At 46.8% G+C, this 26138-nt stretch overlaps 1 protein-coding gene across 2 annotated transcripts in view; it reads left to right on the forward strand.

Moving 5' to 3' along the window:
* Positions 1-26138, forward strand: part of abcb6a (ATP binding cassette subfamily B member 6 (LAN blood group) a) — a 300475-nt gene that overhangs the window by 70253 nt on the left and 204084 nt on the right. The window lies entirely within an intron of this gene.

Below are 26138 nucleotides of genomic sequence, written 5' to 3' on the forward strand. Positions count from 1 at the left end.
ACTCGGGCATAGGTTTAAAGTGCGAAGGGCAAGGTTTAGAGGAGATGTACGAGGCAAGTTTTTTTACACAAAGGGTAATGGGTGCCTGGAACCTGCTGCCGGCGAAGGTGGTGGAAGCAGGGACGATAACGACCTTTAAGGGGCATCTTGACAAATACATGAATAGGATGGGAATAGTGGGATACGGACCCCGGAAGTGTAGAAGATTTTAGTTTAGACGGGCAGCATGGTCGGCGCAGGCTTGGAGGGCCGAAGGGCCTGTTCTGTACTTTTCTTTGTTCTTTGTTCTTTTAATAATAAAGATTATTATTATTAAAGAAGGGCTAACTTTCCCTGGACTAGGGTGAGAACCATTTGAAAATAACTAACTTCTTATTAAGTCTACCAGTTTTACACTCATAGTTACTCTGAAAGAGTTAGAACGAGAAAAAGCACTTCCAACATCCCAGACCAACCCCACATGGGACACCCCCAGCCCAGCCTGGCCCAACATGACACTGGACTCCCAACCTGATCTCAGCTGACACTGCCCCCGCCAATGTTGGATTGGATTTGTCACGTGTACCGAGGTACAGTGAAAAGTATTTTTCTGCGAGCAGCTCAACAGATCATTAAGTACATGGGGGAAAAAAAGGACATAAAAGAAAATACATAATTGGGCAACACAAGGTATACAATGTAACTACATAAGCACCGGCATCGGGTGAAGCATACAGGGTGTAGTGTTAATGAGGTCAGTCCATAAGAGGGTCGATTAGGAGTCTTGTAACAGTGGGGAAGAAGCTGTTTTTGAGTCTGTTCGTGCGTGTTCTCAGACTTCTGTATCTCCTGCCCGATGGAAGAAGTTGGAACAGTCAGTAAGCCGGGTGGGAGGGGGTCTTTGATTATGCTGCCCGCTTTCCCCAGGCAGCGGGAGGTGTAGATGGAGTCAATAGATGGGAGGCAGGTTCGTGTGATGGACTGGGCTGTGTTCGCGACTCTCTGAAGTTTCTTACGGTCTTGGGCTGAGCAGTTGCCATTCCAGGCTGTGATGCAGCCAGATAGGATGCTTTCTATGGTACATCTGTAAAAGTTGGTAAGAGTTAATGTGGACATGCCGAATTTCCTTAATTTCCTGAGGAAGTATAGGTGCTGTTGTGCTTTCTTGGTGGTAGCATCGACACGGGTGGACCAGGACAGATTTTTGGTGATGTGTACCCCTAGGAATTTGAAACTGCTAACCATCTCCACCTCGGCCCCGTTGATGCTGACAGGGGTGTGTACAGTACTTTGCTTCCTGAAGTCAATGACCAGCTCTTTAGTTTTGCTGGCATTGAGGGAGAGATTGTTGTCGCTGCACCACTCCACTAGGTTCTCTATCTCCCTCCTGTCCGGCCCACTATGGTCGTATTGTCAGCAAACCTGTAGATGGAGTTGGAACCAAACTCCACACAGTTGTGTGTGTACAGGGAGTAGAGTAGGAGGCTAAGTACACAGCCTAGCGGGGCCCCGGTATTGAGGACTATTGTGGAGGAGGTGTTGTTGTTTATTCTTACTGATTGTTGTCTGTGAGTCAGAAAGTCGAGGATCCAGTTGTAGAGTGAGGAGCCAAGTCCTAGGTTTTGGAGCTTTGATATGAGCTTGGCTAGGATTATGGTGTTGAAGGCGGAGCTGTAGTCAATAAACAGGAGTCTGATGTAGTAGTCCTTGTTGTCTAGATGCTCGAGGGATGAGTGTAGGGCCAGGGAAATGGTGTCTGCTGTGGACCGGTTGCAGCGGTATGCGCATTGTAGTGGATCAAGGCGTTCTGGGAGTATGGAGGTGATGCGCTTCATGACCAACCTCTTGAAGCACTTCATTACGACTGAAGTCAGGGCCACTGGTCGGTAGTCATTGAGGCACGTTGCCTGGTTCTTCTTTGGCACCGGTATGATGGTGGTCTTCTTGAAGCAGGTGGGGACTCCGAGTGGAGTAGGGACAGGTTAAAGATATCCGTGAACACATCTGCCAGCTGGTCCGCGCAGGCTATGAGTGCATGACCAGGGATCCCGTCCGGGCCCGTCGCCTTCCGAGGGTTCACTTTCAGGAAGGCCAATCTGACTTCGGAAGCTGTGATGGTGGGTATGGGTGAGTTATGGGCTGCTGGGGCACTCGACATCGGATTGTTGGTTTCCTGCTCGAACCGAGCATAGAATGCATTGAGTTAATCGGGGAGGTGTGCGCTGCTGCCAGTGATACTGTTCGGCTTCGCTTTGTAGCCCGTTATGTTGTTTAGTCCTTGCCACAACCGCCGAGAGTCTGTCTGTGACTCTGGCTTGGTTTGATATTCTCTCCTGGCATCTCGGATGGATTTGCAATGTCTGAACCTCCACATAACATTCACCTACCTTTTGAAACTTACCTGCTCCCTTTCAATGGTTCCTATAAACTCACCTGCTTTACGGCAGTGTGCGCCATAAAACGGCGGGCATGTCCACCGCTGCATTCCATTGACAGCTCTCTGCTAGTGCCACTGCTCTGCTTCACTGTTCCTGTGCCACCTGGCCTGAGTGAGGATGAGGCTTTTGAAATTCTAGCGAAAGAACGTTGCTACGGAGCGGCAATCCGCTGGTGATTGCTACTCTGAGCAAGTTACGGGCCAGAGAGCACGCTGAAGCAGAAAGAGGGTACATATTGGCAGATGTCATGTGGATGACATAGTTGAGAAGCCGGCTGAATGTAGCAGGTTCAGAGGGAAAGTGATGAAACAAGTGAGAAGCAAAGAGAGTACGAGAAAGTACTATCAACTAACCTGAATGTGGTACAGTGGTTAGCACTGCTGCCTCACAGCGTCAGGGTCCCGGGTTCAATTCTGGCTTGGGTCACTGTCTGTGCGGAGTCTGCACTTTCTCCCCGTGTCTGCGTGGGTTTCCTCCGGGTGCTCCGGTTTCCTCCCGCAGTCCAAAGATGTGCAGGTTAGGTGGATTGGCCATGCTAAATTGGCCTTTGTGTCCCAAAGGTTAGGTGAGTTACTGGGTTGCTGGGATAGGGTGGGGGGGGGGAGGGTTCTCTTTTGGAGGGTCGGTGCAGACACGATGGGCCAAATGGCCTCCTTCTGCACTCTATAATGATTCTCAAAGGAAATCCAAAACTCTGCTCGAGACATTTAAATAGTCAGAGGAGGAGGGAGGCTGACAATGGACCAGGAAGGTGATTTGCACATGAAGGCAAAAGGTGTGTCTGAGATACTAAATTAGTTGTTTGCATCTGTCTTTATTAAGGAAGAACATGCTTCCCTTGTTATAGTGAAAGAGGAGGTAGTTGAGGTACTGGATGGACTAAAAATTGAGAAAAGAGGTAGTGCCAAGATAGGCTGGCTGTGCTTATAAAGATACCAGAATTGGATAAGATGCATCCAAGTTGTATTGGGGAAGTAAGGGGGGAGATTATGGCGGCACTGGCTATAATTTTCCAATCCTGCCAAATACAGGGGTGATGCCAGACTACTGGCGATTTGCAAATTGTTTTTTTAAAAAAGTATGTATGGTTAAGCCCAGCAACTCGAGGCAAGTCGGTTTGACCTTCTTATGTGGCTTGGTGTTATACTTGTTTAATAATGCTTTAACTTTACGTTAAATTTTTGCAAACCTGTATAAAACACCTCTGGTGCGGCTCAGAATATTGTGTTCAGCTGTGGGCATCACCATGCGAAGGATGTGAAGGCTTTAGGAGAGGGTATTGAAAGGATTCACGAGAATGGTTCAAAGGATGTGGAACTTCTGCTATGTGAATTGAGTTGAGAAGCTGGGGCTGCCCTCCTTGGGAAGGGCCGATTTAATAGAGTAGAGGTCTTTAGAATAATGAGGGCTCCGCACAGTTTAGATAGTGAGAAACTGTTCCTATTGGCAGAATGAACAAGAGCCAGAGGACACCAATCTAAGATGATTGGCAAAAGAAACAATTACAACACAGGCAAAAAACTTTTTTTTAAAATACAGCCAGTTGTGAGAATCGGGAATCAGCAAGCTGCCTGAGTTGGATGTGGATTTGATTTATTGTCACGTGTACCGAGTTACAGTGAAGAGTATTGTTCTGCGTACAGTACAAACTGATCGTTCCATGCATGAAAAAAATCATAGGACATACATAAATACACAATGTAAATACATAGACACATCGGGTGAAGCATACGCAGTAGTACTACTCAGTAGGGAAGATGTGTGAAGAGATCAGATCAGTCCATAAGAGGGTCGTTTAGGAGTCTGGTAACAGCGGGGAAGGAGCTGTTTTTGAGTCTGTTCGTGCGTGTTCCCAGACTTTTGTATCTACTGCTCGATGGAAGAAGTTGGAAGAAAGAGTAAGCTGGGTGGGAGGGGTCTTTGATTATGCTGCCCGCTTTCCCAAGGCAGCGGGAGGTGTAGACAGTGTGGTGGAGGCCGATTCAAATGTGGATTTCAAAAGGAAATTGGATATTTTGGGGGGGAAAAGATACACAAGGCTATGAGGAAAGGGCAAGTGGGTGGGGATTGCATGCATTGCACATGCAGAGAGCTGACACGGGCAATGATGGGCTAAAGAGCCTCTTCTATGCTTTAACTATTCTATGAAAAAATTGTGTGTTGGTGGCAGGAGATGAAGCTGAGAATATTGAGTAAGTTTCCTCCTGCTTCTCCTTCGCAAAATCAACCTGGTTGCAAATTCATGTGAAGCACTTTACTGTTGACATAATGGACCGTTTGATCACCGCTACCTCCAATGCAGCATGTTGGTAAGTTTAGGATCAAGGGGGTTCTCAACTGCCCTATCTCAGTCACTGCTTTTGAACCTCGCCAGTTATGACAATTTTCTTTTAATTCATTTTTTCTGCCCACCCGTTGCACCACTCTCCGTAAAATAGAGTATGACTTTAAAAACAAAAGCAAGAAGTGGAGTGAGGGGAAGTTGGCTAGGTTTTGAAGAGGTTATTGATAGCAGGAAGAGAGGATTGTAGCAATGGAATTGCAGGAGATAGAGTAGACAGTCAGAGACTTTTTCCCCAGGTGGAACACACCATTACAAGGGGACATAAATTTAAGGTGAAAGGTGGAAGATATAGGAGGGATATCAGAGGTAGGTTCTTTACCCAGAGAGTAGTGGGGGCATGGAATGCACTGCCTGTGGAAGTAGTTGAGTCGGAAACATTAGGGACCTTCAAGCAGCTGTTGGATAGGTACATGGATTACGGGAAAATGATATAGTGTAGATTTATTTGTTCTTAAGGGCAGCACGGTAGCATTGTGGATAGCACAATTGCTTCACAGCTCCAGGGTCCCAGGTTCGATTCCGGCTTGGGTCATTGTCTGTGCGGAGTCTGCACGTCCTCCCCGTATCTGCGTGGGTTTCCTCCGGGTGCTCCGTTTTCCTCCCACAGTCCAAAGATGTGCGGGTTAGGTGAATTGGCCAATGATAAATTGCCCTTAATGTCCAAATTGCCCTTGGTGTTGGGTGGAGGTGTTGAGTTTGGGTAGGGTGCTCTTTCCAAGAGCTGGTGCAGACTCAAAGGGCCGAATGGCCTCCTTCTGCACTGTAAATTCAATGATAATCTATGATTAATCTAGGACAAAGGTTCGGCACAACATCGTGGGCCGAAGGGCCTGTTCTGTGCTGTATTTTCTATGTTCTATGTTCTATGACTGCCGCAAGGCCTACTACCCCTCAAAACAAAATGAATACTAGATGCAAGAAGAAGCCATTACTTTCAGGTAATCAACCAAAAAACTAAACTGCCCATTTCACCAGTACACACCCATATATAAGAAAGTCTAAAGGTTCCTCATCCTAATCAAAGGCTCTCCCACAAACTCCCCATCACCAAATCCATGCTTCAGAAAATATGCACAAGTTTATTCCCTGTTCATAGATTACTTCATCTTTGCTCAATTCTGGGCCTCGTTTTCTCCTCCGCTAATCTGGTGACCTTGGCGAAGAGGGAGGCTCATTTCATTTTCACTGGCTCGGGGCTTAGTTGATTTTATTATTGTTCAGGGGAAATAGCTGCGGAGTGCCAGACCCTAGAAACACACATTTCCAGCTGAGTATGCAATACATGTAGGATTCAGCTGGCAGTGTGCGTTTCCACAGCCTGGTGTCTCTGGGTCTATCTGTGGTGCTGCTTCCTCTCCCTCTGCTGAACTGAACAGACCCCTTCTCTCCAGAGAACAAGTTCCCGACCATGATATTACAGAAATAGCTGAAGAGGGAATGATCACGGTGAGTCTCCAGAAAAGAGGGGAACGACATTCTGTCATTGCCAGGGAACATTCAAACATGGAGGACCGGGAAAAGCTCTACTATTCTCTGGCTCATTCAAAAGCGCAAAGGCATTAGATAGTCCATGCCACATGTTCAATGCCTGTGGTGTAAACTAGTTGACCACTGCACCTTTTAAAAAAAAAAAATCTTTATTGTCACAAGTAGGCTTACAATAACACTGCAATGAAGTTACTGTGAAAAAACCCTAGTCGCCACATTCCGGCGCCTGTTTGGGTACACAGAGGGAGAATTCAGAATGTCCAAGTTACCTAACGGCACATCTTTCGGGACTTGTGGGAGGAAACCGGAGCGCCCGGAGGAAACCCACGCAGACACGAGACGAACGTGCAGACTCCACACAGACAGTGACCCAAGCCAAGATTCGAACCTGGGACCCTGGCGCTGTGAAACAACTGTGCTACTGTGCTGCCCTTCCCTGTTCTTCCTGTTCTAAACTTGTGCCTGTAACACCAGGTCCAGATTTACAGCTGTTTCAAACTGAATCCCTTCAATATGGTCAAGTGGTGATACGCTAGGAGCAGTGAAGGTCCAAAAGGATTTGGGGGCCTGTGCACACCACTAAAATATAGCAGTGGGATATAAAAATAACCGGGCTTATAGAATGTTAAGCTTTATAATTAGACGGTTAGATTAGGAATGGGTGAACGTTTCTCTATAACTGTACAAAGTGCTGGTTAAACTACATATGGAGTCCTGTGTACAGTTCTGGGCACCCCACCTTAGAAAAGATATGTTGGCCTTTGAAGGACTGCTGTGCAGATTCCCAAGAATGTTAACAGGGCCTCATCGGGTTGAGGAGAGATGATATGAACTACCACCACTACCTTCTCGGGGACAAATCGGGATGGGCAACAAATGCTCGCCTAGCCAGCGACACCCACATCCTGCAAAGAAGTTTAAAAAAATACTAAGCTTGTATTCACTGGAAGGGATACTTGATTTTTAGGATTTCAGAATGAATTGATAGGATTAGATGGGGAGAAACCTTTTCTTTTGCTGGTAAGGTGGTTGAGGGGTAGCTTGGGGAGAGCGTAGGGAATCTGAAAGTGGAGGTGCAATGTTACAACAAAGCGCAGTGATTTAATTTTTAAAGTTAGAGGCAGGAGAGAAGTGAGGGAAGCACGAGCATGTCCAGTGTGGAACTCTCTCAAAAAAACTGAATATCTTAAAATCTGTGTTCGACAGACTCTTGCTACTAAGAGATGTGGAGCATGGCGGGCGAGTGGAGTTAAGTTACAGATCAGCTCTGGTTTCATTGCACGGTGTAAACAGGTTTGAGGATTTATCGATTTCCTTAAGAGGGACCATATCCGCACAGACTCCATCCAAAGTAACCCCGACAGTCGTGCACTGGAAGGACAGGATCTGGCCCAGGTACCCAGATATCCGGGGCTTTGGTTTAAATGAACAGTTGCTCCACCTAACTCGAGGTGGGTGAGACCTGCGATTCCTCTAGGTTCTCCTGAGGAGTTACTGGCGGCCCATGTGTCTGGTGAAAACAGGCAAAGCTCCTAAAAATTTAATTGTTCAGTTTTTGAGGGTAGCCACGGAAAGGGTTGGCCCACTGAAGGATCTATGTGTGGAGCCAGAGGAAATGGGCGAGGTATTAAATGAATACTTTGCATCAGTATTCACCAAAGAGAAGAAATTGGTGGATGTTGAGTCTGGAGAAGGGTGTGTAGATAGCCTGGGTCACATTGAGATCCAAAAAGACGAGGTGTTGGGCGTCTTGAAAAATATTAAGGTAGATAAGTCCCCAGGGCCTGATGGGATCTACCCCAGAATACTGAAGGAGGCTGGAGAGGAAATTGCTGTGGCCTTGACAGAAATCTTTGGATCCTCACTGTCTTCAGGTGATGTCCCGGAGGACTGGAGAATAGCCAATGTTGTTCCTCTGTTTAAGAAGGGTAGCAAGGATAATCCAGGGAACTACAGGCCGGTGAGCCTTACTTCAGTGGTAGGGGAATTACTGGAGAGAATTCTTCGAGACAGGATCTACTCCCATTTGGAAGCAAGTGGACGTATTAGTGAGAGGCAGCATGGTTTTGTGAAGGGGAGGTCGTGTCTCACTAACTTGATAGAGTTTTTTGAGGAGGTCACAAAGATGATTGATTCAGGTAGGGCAGTGGATGTTGTCTATATGGACTTCAGTAAGGCCTTTGACAAGGTCCCTCATGGTAGACTAGTACAAAAGGTGAAGTCACACGGGATCAGGGGTGAACTGGCAAGGTGGATACAGAACTGGCTAGGTCATAGAAGGCAGAGAGTAGCAATGGAAGGATGCTTTTCTAATTGGAGGGCTGTGAACAGTGGTGTTACACAGGGATCAGTGCTGGGACCTTTGCTGTTTGTAGTATATATAAATGATTTGGAGGAAAATGTAACTGGTCTGATTAGTAAGTTTGCAGACGACACAAAGGTTGGTGGAATTGCGGATAGCGATGAGGACTGTCAGAGGATACAGCAGGATTTAGATTGTTTGGAGACTTGGGCTGAGATATGGCAGATGGAGTTTAATCCGGACAAATGTGAGGTAATGCATTTTGGAAGGTCTAATGCAGGTAGGGAAGATACAGTGAATGGTAGAACCCTCAAGAGTATTGAAAGTCAGAGATATCGAGGAGTACAGGTCCACAAGTCACTGAAAGGGGCAACACAGGTGGAGAAGGTAGTCAAGAAGGCATACGGCGTGCTTGCCTTCATTGGCCGGGGCATTGAGTATAAGAATTGGCAAGTCATGTTGAAGCTGTATAGAACCTTAGTTAGGCCACACTTGGAGTAGTGTTCAATTCTGGTCGCCACACTACCAGAAGGATGTGGAGGCTTTAGAGAGGGTGCAGAAGAGATTTACCAGAATGTTGCCTGGCATGGAGGGCTATGAGGAGCGGTTGAATAAACTCGGTTTGTTTTCACTGGAACGACGCAGGTTGAGGGGCGACCTGATAGAGGACTACAAAATTATGAGGGGCATAGACAGAGTGGATAGTCAGAGGCTTTTCCCCGGGGTAGAGGGGTCAATTACTAGGGGGCATAGGTTTAAGGTGAGAGGGGCAAGGTTTAGAGTAGATGTACGAGGCAAGTTTTTTACGCAGAGGGTAGTGGGTGCCTGGAACTCGCTACCGGAGGAGGTGGTGGAAGCAGGGACGATAGTGACATTTAAGGGGCATCTTGACAAATACATGAATAGGATGGGAATAGAGGGATACGGACCCAGGAAGTGTAGAAGATTGTAGTTTAGTCGGGCAGCATGGTCGGCACGGGCCTGGAGGGCCGAAGGGCCTGTTCCTGTGCTGTACATTTCTTTGTTCTTTGTTCTTTGTTTTGTTTTCATGTTTATACCAGCCCTTTTCCAAGAGAATGGGCAGGGGTAGAAAAGCTGCTTCCTGTCAAGAAGGGAATATGGCAACCATCACCATCATATGTGGCCTCTTTGGCAGGCGAGTACTTCAATGACACAAACATTTCCCATTTGGATGGAGGGCAAGAGGAACCCAGTCCCAGCCAAGCCCATGATCAGCACCAGAGGTCCTGGATGCTGCATCCTGACACTTGCTGGATGCTTTCCTCCCCCCACCTCCGTTGTTTCACTTACAAAGTCTTCAATCGTCCCAACAAAACCTTATCTTCAATGTAAAAGGAAAGGTAATAAGGGATGGCATTCCAAAATGTGTACAGCACTCCTTTCAAACCCAAGATGTAAAAAGCCAATGATTCACTGTTGGGTCTAATAACAGAATGAATCAGCATAAATAACAGAACAGAAATAAAAGTGGGGGAACATCGAGGCAATAGATACTTTTCAGATGATAACAGAGAAGGACAAAACATGATGAAAACTAGTTTAATAGGTTGAAGAAAAACTTGTCTTGAGGGGATGAGATTAGAACTTGGAAAAATAAAATGACAATAATGTCAAACAAGAATGGGAAACATTTTAAAACTGTTTAACAAAATGCAGGAAAAATATATTCCAGTAATTTTTTATTTTAATTCAAGCGATGTGGGCTTCATTGCCTGGGCCAGCATTCATTACCCTTGAGAAGATGGTGGTGAGCAGCCCTTTTGAAGGTGGTGAGCAGCCCTCATGAACTGCTGCAGTCCAAGTGGTGTAGGTACACCCACTCTGGAGGTCCAGGATTTTGACCCGTGACCAGGAAGGAATTGCGATATCTTTCCAAATCGGGGATGGTGAGAGTTGGGGGAGGTGGGCTGCTGCCCAGCTTAGTGGCGGGGTCTGCTGCTGCCCTTGTTCGTCTAGATGGTTGTGGGTTTGGAACGTGCTGTCTGAGGAGCCTTGGTGAATTCCTGAAGTCCATGTGGAAGGTGGGCAGCATGGTGGCATAGTGGTTAACACTATGGCTTCAGAGCACGAGGGTCCCAGGTTCGATTCACGGCTTGGGTCACTGTCTGTACGTAGTCTGCACATTCTCCCCGTGTCTGCGTGGGTTTCCTCCGGGTGCTCCAGTTTCCTCCCACAAGTCCCGAAAGACATACTGTTAGGTAATTTGGACATTCTGAATTCTCCCTCTGTGTACCTGAACAGGTGCTCGAGTGTGGTGACTGGGGGCTTTTCTCAGTAACTTCATTGCAGTGTTAATGTAAGCCTACTTGTAACAATAAAGATTTTTTTTTTTTAAATCAAGCGACCACTTTAGCCTGGATGGTGTTGAGTTTCTTGAGTGTTGTTGGAGCTGCACTCATCCAGGCAGGTGGCGAGTATTCCATTATACTCCTGACTTGTGCCTTGTAGATGGTGGACAGGTTTTGGAGGGTCAGGAAGTGAGTTACTTCCCACAGGATTCCTAGATTCTGACTTGCTCCTCCAGCCATAGTATTTATGTGGCTGGTCCAGTTCAGGGTTTCTGGTCAATAGTAACTCCCTGGATATTGATAATGGGGACCTTGTGGCTGGTTTAACACCGGGCTAAATCGCTGGCTTTGAAAGCAGACCAAGGCAGGCCAGCAGCACGGTTCAATTCCCGTACCAGCCTCCCCGAACAGGCGCCGGAATGTGGTGACTAGGGGCTTTTCACAGTAACTTCATTTGAAGCCTACTTGTGACAATAAGCAATTTTCATTTCATTTAGTGATGGTAATGCTATTGAATATCATGGGGCAGGGTGGCGCGATGGCGCAGTAGTTAGCATTGTTCGATTCCAGCCCCGAGTCATTGTCTGTGTGGAGTTTGCACATTCTCTCCGTGTCTGCATGGGTGTCACCCCCATAACTGAAAGATGTGCAGGGTAGGTGGATTGGCCACACTAAATTGCCCCTTAATTGAAGTACTTTAAATTTAAAAAAAAATAAATGATAAAACGAATATCAAGGGACGGCGGTTAGATTTTCTCTTGTTGGAGATGATCATTGCCTGGCACTAGTGTGGCATGAACGTAAGTTGCCACTTGTCAGCCTAAGCCTGGATAGTGTCCAGGTCCTGCTGCATTTGGACATGGATTGCTTCATTATCTGAGGAGTTGCAAATTGTGCTGAATATTGTGCAATCATCAGCAAATATCCCCTTTGATGGAAGGGAGGTCATTGATGAAGTAGCTGCAGATGGTTGGGCCTCGGACACTAGCCTGAGGAACTCCAGCAGTGATGTTCTGGAGCTGAGATGATTGACCTCCAACAACCACACCCATCCTCCTTTGTGCCGGGTATGACTCCAGCCAGCGGAGAGTTTTCTCCCTGATTCCCATTGACTCCAGTTTAGCTACGGCTCCTTGATGCCATACACGATCAAATGTAGCTGACTAAATAATGGTGAGATTCCACGATGAATAAAGACACAGGGCCGGTGGAGTACAGATGGCGGCAAGGGTCCGGCATACCCGGAGGACCTCTGATATCCTCAACCTCACCCGATTCTCATAGGCAAAGCTTCGTCCATCTCTTTACCCCCCCCCCCCCTTGCCTGTCCCACACCCCCATCCTTGACTGCCCTCATCCACTCACTACCAGGGTCTGTGTAACATCGCCCCAGGGTGATGGGCCTGTGTCGGAACTGTCAGTGGGACACGATACAAGGCAGGAGAGTGATGATCACTCGCTGGGAGAAAATCTCTGGTGCTCCTCATTTATACCAAAGTATGAGTACTTTCAGTATGAGATTGGATTTAGGATTGGGATAAAAGGCTGGTGAACTGTAACTAGTGGGGTGCCACAGGGGTCAGCCCTCGGACCTCAACTGTTTACAATCTATATAAATGATCTGCAAGCAGGGTCAGCGGGTAATGTAGCAAAATTTGCGATGACACTATAATAGGCAGTAAAGCAGGCAGTGAAGAGGAGATATAGATTTTACAGATGGATATAATAATCTTTATTGTCACAAGTAGGCTTGCATGAAGTTATTGTGAAAAGCCCCATAGTCGCCACATTCCGGCGCCTGTTCGGGGAGGCTGGTACGGGAATTGAACCCGCGCTGCTGGTCTTGTTCTACATTACCCGTTCGGGTAAATAGAGGGCGAATTCAGAATGTCCAAATTACCTAACTGAACGTCTTTCGGGACTTGTGGGAGGAAACCGGAGCACCCGGAGGAAACTCGCGAAGACACGGGGAGAACGTGCAGTCTCTGGACGGGCAGTGACCCAAGCTGTGGAATTGAACCTGGGACCCTGCCGCTGAGAAACAACAGTGCTAACCACTGTGCTACCGTGCTTGCTTCCCCTCTACATTCTGTAACACTGCCCTCGCTTTCCCTCCCCACTCTGTAACTCCGCAACACTCACTACCCCCCAACTTTTTGTTTTGTCACAAAGGGGCTTTGGGGTGTGAGTGAGGGTCATGGGCGTGAGTGGGGTTGACGGTTCTACCATTTGCTCGTCGCATAGGAATTAGCCTAGGGGTCATCCCTGTGCCTACAGTCCTCATCCCCATTCAATGATTTATTTCTCCGTCCCCATCATTGTCTACATTTGGCTCGCTGAGCATAATGAGCCCTTTTTTGCCCCTGTAGAGACTTCGCTTTGTCGCTGATTCCATCTAGCCTTCAATCTCCAAATTATAGAATTTACAGTGCAGAAGGAGGACATTCGGCCCATCGAGTCTGCACCAGCCCTTAAGCCCCACGCCTCCACCCTATCCCCGTAACCCAGTAACCCAACCTAACCTTTTGGACACTAAGGGTAATTTAGCATGGCCAATCCACCTAACCTGCACATCTTTGGACAATGGAGGAAACCGAAGCACCCGGAGGAAGCCCACGCACACACGGGGAGAACATGCAGACTCCACACAGACAGTGACTCAAGCCGGGAATCGAACCTGGGACCCTGGAGCTGTGAAGCCACTGTGCTAACAACTGTGCTACCGTGCTGAGCTCCACTGTGCTACCGTGCTGCCCTTCGCAATGTGCACATCACACTCCTGAGATCTGTGTAGAGACTTCAATTTATCACCCTCTTTATCTGTCTCTATCTCTTTCTGACATGTCATGTGTTTCGGCAGTTTCCTTCTCTGTTCTGTTTATGACTTCACAGCAGCCTGTAAATCACTGCACTTCTGCCCTATCTCCACAAACATCTCGTTAGCTGCGTCTCTCAATCTCACAGCACAACAGCGCCTATACTTCCTCAGGAAACTAAGGAAATTCGGCATGTCCACATTGACTCTCACCAACTGTTACAGATGCACCACAGAAAGCATCCTCTCGGGCTGCATCACAGCCTGGTATGGCAACTGCTCGGCCCAAGACCGTCAGAAACTCCAAAGAGTCATGAACACAGCCCAGTCCGTCACACGAACCCACCTCTCATCCATTGAGTCCGTCTACACCTCCCGCTGCCTTGGGAAGTGGGCAGCATAATCAAAGACCCCTCCCACCCGGGTTAGTCTCTCTTCTAACTTTTTCCATCGAGCAGGAGATACAAAACACAGATTCAAAATCAGCTTCTTCCCTTCTGTTACCAGAATCCTGAATGACCTTTTTATGGACTGAACTGATCACACTACACATTTTCTCTACTGAGTAGTACTACACTCCGTATGCTTCACCCTATGTCTATACATTTATCATAGAATTTACAGTGCAGAAGGAGGCCATTTGGCCCATCGAGTCTGCACCAGCTCTTGGAAAGAGCACCCTACCCAAGGTCAACACCTCCACCCGATCCCCATAACCCAGTAACCCCACCCAACACTAAGGGTAATTTTGGACACCAAGGGCAATTCATCATGGCCAATCCACCTAACCTGCACATCTTTGGACTGTGGGAGGAAACCGGAGCACCCGGAGGAAACCCACGCAGACACGGGGAGGATGTGCAGACTCCGCACAGACAGTGACCCAAGCCGGAATCGAACCTGGGACCCTGGAGCTGTGAAGCAATTGTACTAACCACAATGCTACCGTGCTGCCCCAAATACATTGTATATTTATTGTATGTTCTATGTTTTTCATGTGTGGAACGTTCTGCCCGGTCTATACGCAGACCTCTGCACATGTGACAATAAATCTAATCTATCTTCCTCCTCACACTGTGTCTGAAATTGACTCATCTGTAACACTTGCATTTCATCCCTTTGTTCAGTTTCTCAAGCTCTAACATGCCACGTGTCAGTTTCCTGTTTTGCAGCACTCAACTGCTGTTTTAATCTTGCATTTTCTACCTCCTTCTCATATAATTCTCTCATATAACGAGGTGTAACCTTACTCAGCTTGGAGGCACATTTCGCTTGCTCCTTCCTAGTCGGGCAGCACAGTGGTTAGCACTGTCACTTCACAGCATCAGGGTCCCAGGTTCGATTCCCGGCTTGGGTCACTGGCTGCACGTTCTCCCAGTGCCTGCGTGGGTTTCCTCCGGGCGCTCCGGTTTCCTCCCACAAGTCCCGAATGACGTGCTGTTAGGTAATTTGGACATTCTGAATTCTCCCTCTGTGTACCCAAACCGGCGCTGAAATGTGGCGACGAGGGTATTTTCACAGTAACTTAATTGCAGTGTTAATGTAAGCCTACTTGTGACAGTAAAGATTATCTTCCCAGCGATGCTGTCCAGAGTACCCAGACCCTCAAGTGCCTTATTTGCATATGCAACCCATTTAGGCCATTTGTCATTTAGGTAATCCAAGAGTACCCTTTTCCCAATCTGGATTATTACCAGCCATTATTTTAATTGAGACATGGTGTGACATTTAAGACGATCACCTACCATGCCGATCCAGGATCAAATAGTCTCCTCATAACAATATTAGGCGGGAACTGAAGAACCTAGATTGGGGGCGGATGTTTGAGGGTAAATCAACATCTGACATGTGGGAGGCTTTCAAGTGGCAGTTGAAAGGAATTCAGGACCGGCATTTTCCTGTGCGGAAGAAGGATAAATACAGCGAATTTCGGGAACCTTGGATAACGAGAGATATTGTAGGCCTCGTCAAAAAGAAAAAGGAGGCATTTGTCATTGGCGAAGGAGGTGAAAAGTCATTGGCAAATAGGGTTAAGGAAAATCCCAAGGCTTTTTACACGTACATAAAAAGCAAGAGGGTAGCCAGGGAAAGGGTTGGCCCACTGAAGGATAGGCAAGGGAATCTATGTGTGGAGCCAGCGGAAATGGGCGAGGTACTAAATGAATACTTTACATCAGTATTCACCAAAGAGAAGGAATTGGTAGATGTTGAGTCTGGAGAAGAGTGTGTAGATTGCCTGGGTCACAAATTCAGATCCAAAAAGACGAGGTGTTGGGCGTCTTAAAAAATATTAAGGTAGATAAGTCCCCAGGGCCTGATGGGATCTACCCCAGAATACTGAAGGAGGCTGGAGAGGAAATTGCTGAGGCCTTGACAGAAATCCTTGGATCCTCACTGTCTTCAGGTGATGTCCCGGAGGACTGGAGAATAGCCATAAGACCATAAGACATAGGAGCGGAAGTAAGGCCATTCGGCCCATCGAGTCCACTCCACCATTCAATCATGGCTGATTTCAACTCCATTTACCCGCTCTCTCTCCATAGCCCTTAATTCCTCGAGAAATCAAGAATTTATCAACTTCTGTCTTAAAGACACTCAACGTCCCGGCCTCCACCGCCCTCTGTGGCAATTAATTCCACAGACCCACCACTCTCTGGCTGAAGAAATTTCTCCTCATCTCTGTTCTAAAGGGACTCCCTTTTATTCTAAGGCTGTGCCCCCGGGTCCTAGTCTCCCCTGCTAATGGAAACAAATTCCCTACGTCCACCCTATCTAAGCCATTCATTATCTTGTAAGTTTCTATTAGATCTCCCCTCAACCTCCTAAACTCCAATGAATATAATCCCAGGATCCTCAGACGTTCATCGTATGTTAGGCCTACCATTCCTGGGATCATCCGTGTGAATCTCCGCTGGACCCGCTCCATTGCCAGTATGTCCTTCCTGAGGTGTGGGGCCCAAAATTGCTCACAGTATTCTAAATGGGGCCTAACTAATGCTTTATAAAGCTTCAGAAGTACATCCCTGCTTTTATATTCCAAGCCTCCTGAGATAGATTACAACATTGCATTTGCTTTCTTAATTACGGACTCAATCTGCAAGTTTACCTTTAGAGAATCCTGGACTAGGACTCCCAAGTCCCTTTGCACCTCAGCATTATGAATTTTGTCACCGTTTAGAAAATAGTCCATGCCTCTATTCTTTTTTCCAAAGTGCAAGACCTCGCACTTGCCCACGTTGAATTTCATCAGCCATTTCTTGGACCACTCTCCTAAACTGTCTAAATCTTTCTGCAGCCTCCCCACCTCCTCCATACTACCTGCCCTTCCACCTATCTTTGTATCATCGGCAAACTTAGCCAGAATGCCCCCAATCCCGTCATCTAGATCGTTAATATATAAAGAGAACAGCTGTGGCCCCAACACTGAACCCTGCGGGACACCACTCGTCACCGGTTGCCATTCCGAAAAAGAACCTTTTATCCCAACTCTCTGCCTTCTGCCTGACAGCCAATCGTCAATCCATGTTAGTACCTTGCCTCGAATACCATGGGCCCTTATTTTACTCAGCAGTCTCCCGTGAGGCACCTCATCAAAGGCCTTTTGGAAGTCAAGATAGATAACATCCATTGGCTCTCCTTGGTCTAACCTATTTGTTATCTCTTCAAAGCCAATGTTGTTCCTCTGTTTAAGAAGGGTAGCAAGGATAATCCAGGGAACTACAGGCCGGTGAGCCTTACTTCAGTAGTAGGGAAATTACTGGAGAGAATTCTTCGAGACAGGATCTACCCCCATTTGGAAGCAAATGGACGTATTAGTGAGAGGCAGCATGGTTTTGTGAAGGGGAGGTCGTGTCTCACTAACTTGATAGAGTTTTTCGAGGAGGTCACAAAGATGATTGATGCAGGTAGGGCAGTGGATGTTGTCTATATGGACTTCAGTAAGGCCTTTGACAAGGTCCCTCATGGTAGACTAGTACAAAAGGTGAAGTCACACTGGATCAGGGGTGAGCTGGCAAGGTGGATACAGAACTGGCTAGGTCATCGAAGGCAGAGAGTAGCAATGGAAGGATGCTTTTCTAATTGGAGGGCTGTGACCAGTGGTGTTCCGCAGGGATCAGTGCTGGGACCTTTGCTGTTCGTAGTATATATAAATGATTTGGAGGAAAATGTAACTCGTCTGATTAATAAGTTTGCAGACGACACAAAGGTTGGTGGAATTGCGGATAGCGATGAGGACTGTCAGAGGATACAGCAGGATTTAGATTGTTTGGAGACTTGGGCGGAGAGATGGCAGATGGAGTTTAATCCGGACAAATGTGAGGTAATGCATTTTGGAAGGTCTAATGCAGGTAGGGAATATACAGTGAATGGTAGAACCCTCAAGAGTTTTGAAAGTCAGAGAGATCTAGGAGTACAGGTCCACAGGTCACTGAAAGGGGCAACACAGGTGGAGAAGGTAGTCAAGAGGGCATACGGCATGCTTGCCTTCATTGGCCAGGGCATTGAGTATAAGAATTGGCAAGTCATGTTGCAGCTGTATAGACCTTAGTTAGGCCACACTTGGAGTATAGTGTTCAATTCTGGTCGCCACACTACCAGAAGGATGTGGAGGCTTTAGAGAGGGTGCAGAAGAGATTTACCAGATTGTTGCCTGGTATGGAGGGCATTAGCTATGAGGAGCGGTTGAATAAACTCGGTTTGTTCTCACTGGAACGACGGAGGTTGAGGGGCGACCTGATAGAGGACTACAAAATTATGAGGGGCACAGACAGAGTGGATAGTCAGAGGCTATTTCCCAGGGTAGAGGGGTCAATTACTAGGGGGCATAGGTTTAAGGTGAGAGGGGCAAGGTTTAGAGTAGATGTACGAGGCAAGTTTTTTACGCAGAGGGTAGTGGGTGCCTGGAACTCGCTACCAGAGGAGGTGGTGGAAGCAGGGATGATAGTGACGTTTAAGGGGCATCTTGACAAATACATGAATAGGATGGGAATAGAGGGATACGGGCCCAGGAAATGTAGAAGATTGTAGTTTAGTCGGGCAGCATGGTCGGCATGGGCTTGGAGGGCCGAAGGGCCTGTTCCTGTGCTGTACTTTTCTTTGTTCTTTGTTCTACTTCTATCACCATTTGTCTGACATGTCTGAGATTTAGACACAGTGTAACATTAAGGCAATCACTTAACCATGCCCACCCAGGGACGCCAAGTGCTGACTCTCAGACTAGGATATCAACTGACCTGCCGGACAAAGAAACACTGACACAAGATATTTCGCACAATTCATTCTTTATTAATGTTTTAAACACCAGACAAACACTGAACTGATCTTCATTCCACCTGCCAAAGTATAGATCACCTGCCACAGCAAATCACAAGACCCACGGCCCGGACCCAAACACCACCCGCCGTAAGGCGAGGCGATTAAAGGACAATTAAATATGGGCTGTGATCTCGCCAACGCAGCCATCGAGAAACACCCCGCCAATCGAGTCCAAAATTACAATTCGAAATGTTTCTGTTAAGTCGCGCCCATAAGGCTAAACTCATGTCAACATAATCTTCCTACTCTTGTACTCTATGCCCATACTAATGAAGCCCAGGATACTGTATGCATTTTTTGAACTGCTCTCTGAATCTGCCTTACCAACCTCAATGACTTATGCATATATACAAGCTGCTCCCTCTATTACTGCACCCCTTCAGATTTTTACCTTTTATTTTGTATTCGGAGCATTTTAACTTGGAAAAAAGTCCCGTTTTGGGCAGGTATTGCGTGGTGTTTCTCGGCGCCTGCAGCGGCAAGAATGGCCCCGCTATCTAATGGGACTCTGTCGTATTTTTTGGTCTCGTTGTGGAATACCCCATCAAGGCCGCACTAGCCTAATTTCCTGCACTGACAAGCCAAGCTCGCCAATGCAGGAAGAGTATTCGTGGATTGGATGGCGCCTGATTCTTCACCTCCCCACCCCAGCCTCCCGACTCCCCTTCTGTCCCAACGCACCTCTTAGGAGGTCCCTCACCCCATCTCTTAAAGGCAGGACATCTCCAGGCCCTGGTATGGGCAACTTGCCACATTGGCACTGTTAACCTGGCACGCTGGTGAAGCACTTGCCAGCTGGCAGTGCCACCCAGGAATTCTGGTTGTGCCAGGGTGGCACTGCCAGGGTACCCGGGATGGAACATCAAGGTGTCAGGCTGGCATTGCCAAGGTGCCCAAGTGCCAGGGTTCCACCCTACCCAGAACCCGACCACCCGGGGGCCTCCAGTGGCCTGGGAGGCCTCCGCAGGCGAGGACGTTAGTTCCTCTTGGCTCGTAAGAAGGCGATGCTGTCATTGGACTAGTAAACGAGAGACCCAGAGTAATCCTCTGGATTGGATTGGATTTGTTTATTGTCATGTGTACCGAGGTACAGTGAAAAGTATGTTTCTGCGAGCAGCTCAACAGATCATTAAGTACATGGGAAGAAAAGGGAATAAAATAAACTACATAATAGGGCAACACGAGGTACACAATGTAACTACGTAAGCACCGGCATCGGATGAAGCGTACAGGGTGTAGTGTTAATGAAGTCAGTCCATAAGAGGGTCATTTAGGAGTCTGGTAACAGCAGGGAAGAAGCTGTTTTTGAGTCTGTTCGTGCGTGTTCTCACACTTCTGTATCTCCTGCCCGATGGAAGAAGTTGGAAGAGTGAGTAAGCCGGGTGGCCTCATCCGTCCTAGCTAGCCCCTCCTTTTAAAACTCCAGCAAGTTAGCTAAACTCTATTTTCCTTTTAGAAATTCAAGCTGCCTTTCCATAATTATTCCACATTTGTCCATGAGACCATTAGCTTTGTCCTGAAATACTGTTCCTAAACATTTCCCCACCACCCAAGTTAAAACTGACTGGCCTATAGTTGCTGGGCTACCCTTACATTTTTTAAAAAACCAGGGTGTAACATTTGCAATTCTCCAGCCCTCTGGCACCACCCTGAGTCTAAGGAAGAATTTACAGTATCACCCTTGTAAAATCTCTGCACCCTCTCCAGTGCCTCTATATCCTTTCTGAGATATAGCATCCAGAACTGCACACAGTAAAGGGTGGTCTAACCAAGGTTTGATGCAAGTTTATTATAACTTTCCTACTTTTCAATGCTATCTCCAGAGAAATAAAATCCCGTCGTCCATTTGCTTTTTATGGTCCTGCTAACGTGCAGTGAAACTCCTCGTGATTGACGTATTCATACTACCAAGGTCCCCTTGTTCAAAGAGGCCAAGAGGATCAGTCGTCAATCGAGAACATTTAGGGAAAAGTGATCATTGTGTCAGAGGATTTAAGCTGATTATGGACAAAGCATAGTCTGAAGTAAAAATAATTAATTTCGGGAGATCCAATTTCAAAGGGGTAAGAACGGATCTGGGTCACGAGCTACTCGAAGACTGGCAGGAAAAACGGTAGCTGAACAGTGAGCTCCCTTCAAAGAAGAGATGGTTCAGGCAGTCAAGGGCAGCAGGGTAGTACAGTGGTCAGCACTGTTGCTTCACAGTATCAGGGTCCCAGGTTCAATTCCCGGCTTGGGTCACTGTCTGTGCGGAATCTGCACGTTCTCCCCGTGTCTGCGTGGGTTTCCTCCGGGTGCTCCGGTTTCCTCCCACAAGTCCCGAAAGACGTGCTGTTAGGTAATTTGGACATTCTGAATTCTCTCTCCGTGTACCCGAACAGGCGCCTACTTCAGACAATAAAGATTATTATTATTATATTCCCTCAAAAGGAAAAGTAAGGCAAACAACTCCAGAGCTCCCTGGCTGACAAAAAAAGATAGAAAATAAGATAAGGAAGAAAAAGATATGCTCACGACAGATGTCAGGTAGAAGATACAATCGAGAACCAAGCTAAGTATAAAATGTTCAGAAGGGAGGTGAAAAGGCAGTTGAGAGAAGCAAAGAAAATAGGAAAAGAGACTGGCGACTAACATAGAACGAATCCCAAATTCTTCTAGACACTAAAATAGCAAAAGAGGTGGTAGGAGGAGGAGTATGGCTAATTAAGGACCAAAACAGGGATTTATACATGGAGTCAGGAGGCATGGCCAAGATATTAAATCAATACTTTGATCTGTGTTTACTAAGGAAGATGCTATCCAGGTCATGGTGAAAGAGGAGGCCATTCAAACACGAGAGGGGCTTAAAGTACTGAAAAGGTGGTGGTATAAATGAGATGGGTTTCCTCCGGGTGCTCCGGTTTCCTCCCACAAGTACCGAAAGACATGCTGTTCGGTGAATTGGACATTCTGAATTCTCCGTCCGTGTACCCGAACAGGTGCCGGAATGTGGCAACTAGGGGCTTTTCACAGTAACTTCATTGCAGTGTTAAAGCCTACTTGTGACAATAAAGATTATATTATGTAGGATAGGCTGCCTATACAAAGTTGTTAAGACAGGTGTGATGCAACCAAGGGTATGGCGAGAAGTGGGAATGGAAATTCATGAGGCACCGGTCGTAATTTTTAAAATGTAAATTACAGGAAAGGATGAACAGGCTGGGTCTCTTTTCCTTTGATAGCAAAAGCTGAGGAACTTGCCAAATGTAGGCATTTAACATGACAAAATGTGTTTGACAGAGTGGATACAGAGAGAGAGTTCTCTTGTTGAGATGAGCGTAACTAGAGGTCATCAAGATAAGATAGAGAATTCAGAAGAAACTACTTCACCCAGAGAGTGATTTGTGAGGATATTGAACTCATCACCATACTGTTTAGTTGAAGCCAAGTAGTGTAGATGCGTTTAAGGGGAAGCTAGGCAAGCATATGAAGGAGACTGGCACAGAAGTAGATTTGGATGAGAAAAGAGAGGGGAGCACCAACACTGGCATGGACCGGTGGGGCTAAATGGCCTGTTTCAGTGCCATGTATCCTATGTAATTCTGTGCAGGGCCAAGGAGCGAAATCACAGGCCCTGGTGCTACTCTTGTTTCCAGATCGTTGGGTGTGGCCGTGCAACTTGATGCCAGCCAGAGAACCAAGATTGGTTTTGTGATCAGCGAGCCTGAATTACTGCTGATTACTGCTTCTCGCAGCAGTGTATTTTCAACATCAACTGTGCAACACACCTTTATCACAATAGTTCAGTACCTCAAAAACATAAAACGCCACACGATTAGACAAATGGACAAGAGTCTTCAAAATCCTGTGCAGAGTAAAACGGGTTACTGATTCACCACAAGCCCATTCCGTACCCCTGACCTTGCAGTCTCACCCCTCAAATCCTGCTCACAGTAAACTCCGATTATCAATAAGATAAACAGAACCCAGCCATGATTCCACCCTGTGTTCACAAGATAATTACGGATGACTAAGACCTTCTGGCCCAGCTCATCTCATCCATCGCAAAATGACATAGGAACATTAACATTTAAGAGCAGCAGTAAGTCATTCAGCCCCTTGAGTCTGCTCCGCCATTTGATAACATTGCCTACATTATACCAGTTATTACAACTCAAAATTGCATCATTGGCTGTAAAGCAATTTGAGACGTTGTGAAAGGGGCTGTATAGATGTAGGTTTATCTTCATCTTGCATTGCACCTGCATGCAGTAGATAGTGTGACTGTAGCAATGGTGAGGTTTGCTAGTGTCACACGGGAGGGTTTAAACTAGTAAGGCAGGGGGCTGGGTACCGGAGCAATAGGTCGGAAGGTGAAAAAATTGAGGGAGAACTAGGGAATAGGGCCAGTATGGCTCTGAGGAAGAGCAGACGGGGAGATGTTGCTGAAAACAGCGGGACTGGTGGCCTGAAGTGCATATGTTTTAATGCAAGAAGTATTACGGGTAAGGCAGATGAACTTAGAGCTTGGATTAGTCCTTGGAACTGTGATGTTGTTGCCATTACAGAGACCTGGTTGAGGGAAGGGCAGGATTGGCAGCTAAACGTTCCAGGACTTTGATGTTTCAGGCGGGATAGAGGGGGATGTAAAAGAGCTGGAGGAGTTGCGTTACTGGTTAGGGAGAATATCACAGCTGTACTGCGGGAGGACACCTCAGAGGGCAGCGAGGAGTCAGGAGGGCTAAAAGAGGTCACGAAAAGTCATTGGCAAATAGGGTTAAGGAAAATCCCAAGGCTTTTTACACATATATAAAAACAAGAGGGTAGCCAGGGAAAGGGTTGGCCCACTGAAGGATAAGCAAGGGAATCGATGTGTGGAGCCAGAGGAAATGGGCGAGGTACTAAATGAATACTTTGCATCAGTATTCACCAAAGAGAAGGAATTGGTGGATGTTGAGTCTGGAGAAGGGTGTGTAGATAGCCTGGGTCACATTGAGATCCAAAAAGACGAGGTGTTGGGCGTCTTGAAAAATATTAAGGTGGGTAATTACTAAAGACTGGAAAATAGCTAATGTTGTTTCTTTGTTTAAGAAGAGTAGCAAGGATAATCCAGGGAACTACAGGCCGGTGAGCCTTACATCAGTGGTAGGGAAACTACTGGAGAGAATTCTTCGAGACAGGATCTATTCCAATTTGGAAGCAAGTGGACGAATTAGTGAGAGGCAGCACGATTTTGTGAAGGGGAGGTCATGTCTCACTAACTTGATAGAGTTTTTCGAGGAGGTCACAAAGATGATTGATGCAGGTAGGGCAGTGGATGTTGTCTATATGGACTTCAGTAAGCCTTTGACAAGGTCCCTCATGGCAGACTGGTACAAAAGGTGAAGTCACACTGGACCAGGGGTGAGCTGGCAAGTTGGATACAGAACTGGCTAGGTAGAGAGTAGCAATGGAAGGGTGCTTTTCTAATTGGAGGGCTCTGACTAGTAGTATTCCGCAGGGATCAGTGCTGGGGACCTTTGCTGTTTGTAGTATATATAAATGATTTGGAGGAAAATGTAATTGGTCTGATTAGTAAGTTTGCGGACGACACAAAGGTTGGTGGAATTGCGGATAGCAATGAGGACTGTCAGAGGATACAGCAGGATTTAGATTGTTTGGAGACTTGGATGGAGATATGGCAGATGGAGTTCAATCCAGACAAATGTGAGGTAATGCATTTTGGAAGGTCTAATGCAGGTAGGGATTATGCAGTGAATGGTAGAACCTTCAAGAGTATTGACAGTCAAAGAAATCTAGGTATACAGGTCCACAGGTCACTGAAAGTGGCAACACGGGTGGAGAAGGTAGTCAAGCAGGCAAACGGCATGCTTGCCATCATTGGCCGGGACATTGAGTATAAAAATTGGCAAGTCATGTTGCAACTGTATAGAACCTTAGTTAGGCCACACTTGGAGTATAGTGTTCAATTCTGGTCGCCACACGACCAGAAGTTTGTGGAGGCTTTAGAGAGGGTGCAAAAGAGATTTACCAGGATGTTGCCTGGTATGGAGGGCATTAGCTATGAGGAGAGGTTGAATAAACTCTGTTTATTCTCACTGGAACGACGGAGGTTGAGGGGCGACCTGATAGAGGTCTACAAAATTATTAGGGGCAGAGACAGAGTGGATAGTCAGAGGCTTTTTCCCAGGGTAGAGGGGTCAATTACTAGGGGGCATAGGTTTAAGGTGCGAGGGGCAAGGATTAGAGGAGATGTACGAGGCAAGTTGTTTACACAGAGGGTAGTGTGTGCCTGGAACTTGCACGATAGTGACGTTTAAAGGGCGTCTTGACTAATGCGTGAATAGGATGGGAATGGAGGGATACGGACCCCGGAAGTGTAGAAGATTTTAATTTAGACGGGCAGCATGGTCGGCGCAGGCTTGGAGGGCCGAAGGGCCTGTTCCTCTGCTGTACTTTCTTTGTTCTTTGAAATTTGGGGCTGGATGCTGATTCCCTCAGGATAATTAATCACAGAGCAATCAACTGATGTTAGGAAAGTGGTGACAGAGAAGTTACTACATTTACAAAAATAATTGAAATCTAGCCAAGCACCCCCCCTCACATCCTCCCAATCTTCCTTCCAACTGTTCCTCCAAACCGCTCTCCCTCCCCAGACCCTTCTCCAGCCTATATGTCTACTTTGGATGGGGTGCAGCACATCTATTGATCTCCGGCTTGAATATACTAAGCATTCCCAAACCTCTGGGTCAATAACCCGAACTAAACTCTTCAGGACCTACACCTCAAGGACTGCAGTGGTTCAAGAAGACAGCTCAATACCACCTTCTGATGGGCAACTAGGGAAGGGCAATAAATGCTGGCCTAACCAGCGACGTCCGCATCCCGTAAGTGAATTAAAAAAAAAAAGGAAACCGACTCTCGACAAGCCCTCCTTTTCAATGGGATCACCTTCCACTCTTGTACCCTCTGTAGAATGCAGGCATATTGCAATTCAATATCTCCTGTATAGGACAGCCATCTCAGCCCATTAAATAATCTGGTGAACCTTCATTACTCCCCTTTTTAGACCAATTGTTCCTTGGATACGGAGACTAAAATAATTGGAGGCTTGGACGAAGGTCTTCACTTTGAAATCTTTGAATTTCAGCGTCTGAACAATTTTGCT

This window comes from Scyliorhinus torazame, chromosome 2 (assembly GCF_047496885.1).
Source record: "Scyliorhinus torazame isolate Kashiwa2021f chromosome 2, sScyTor2.1, whole genome shotgun sequence".
Lineage (NCBI taxonomy): Eukaryota > Metazoa > Chordata > Chondrichthyes > Carcharhiniformes > Scyliorhinidae > Scyliorhinus > Scyliorhinus torazame.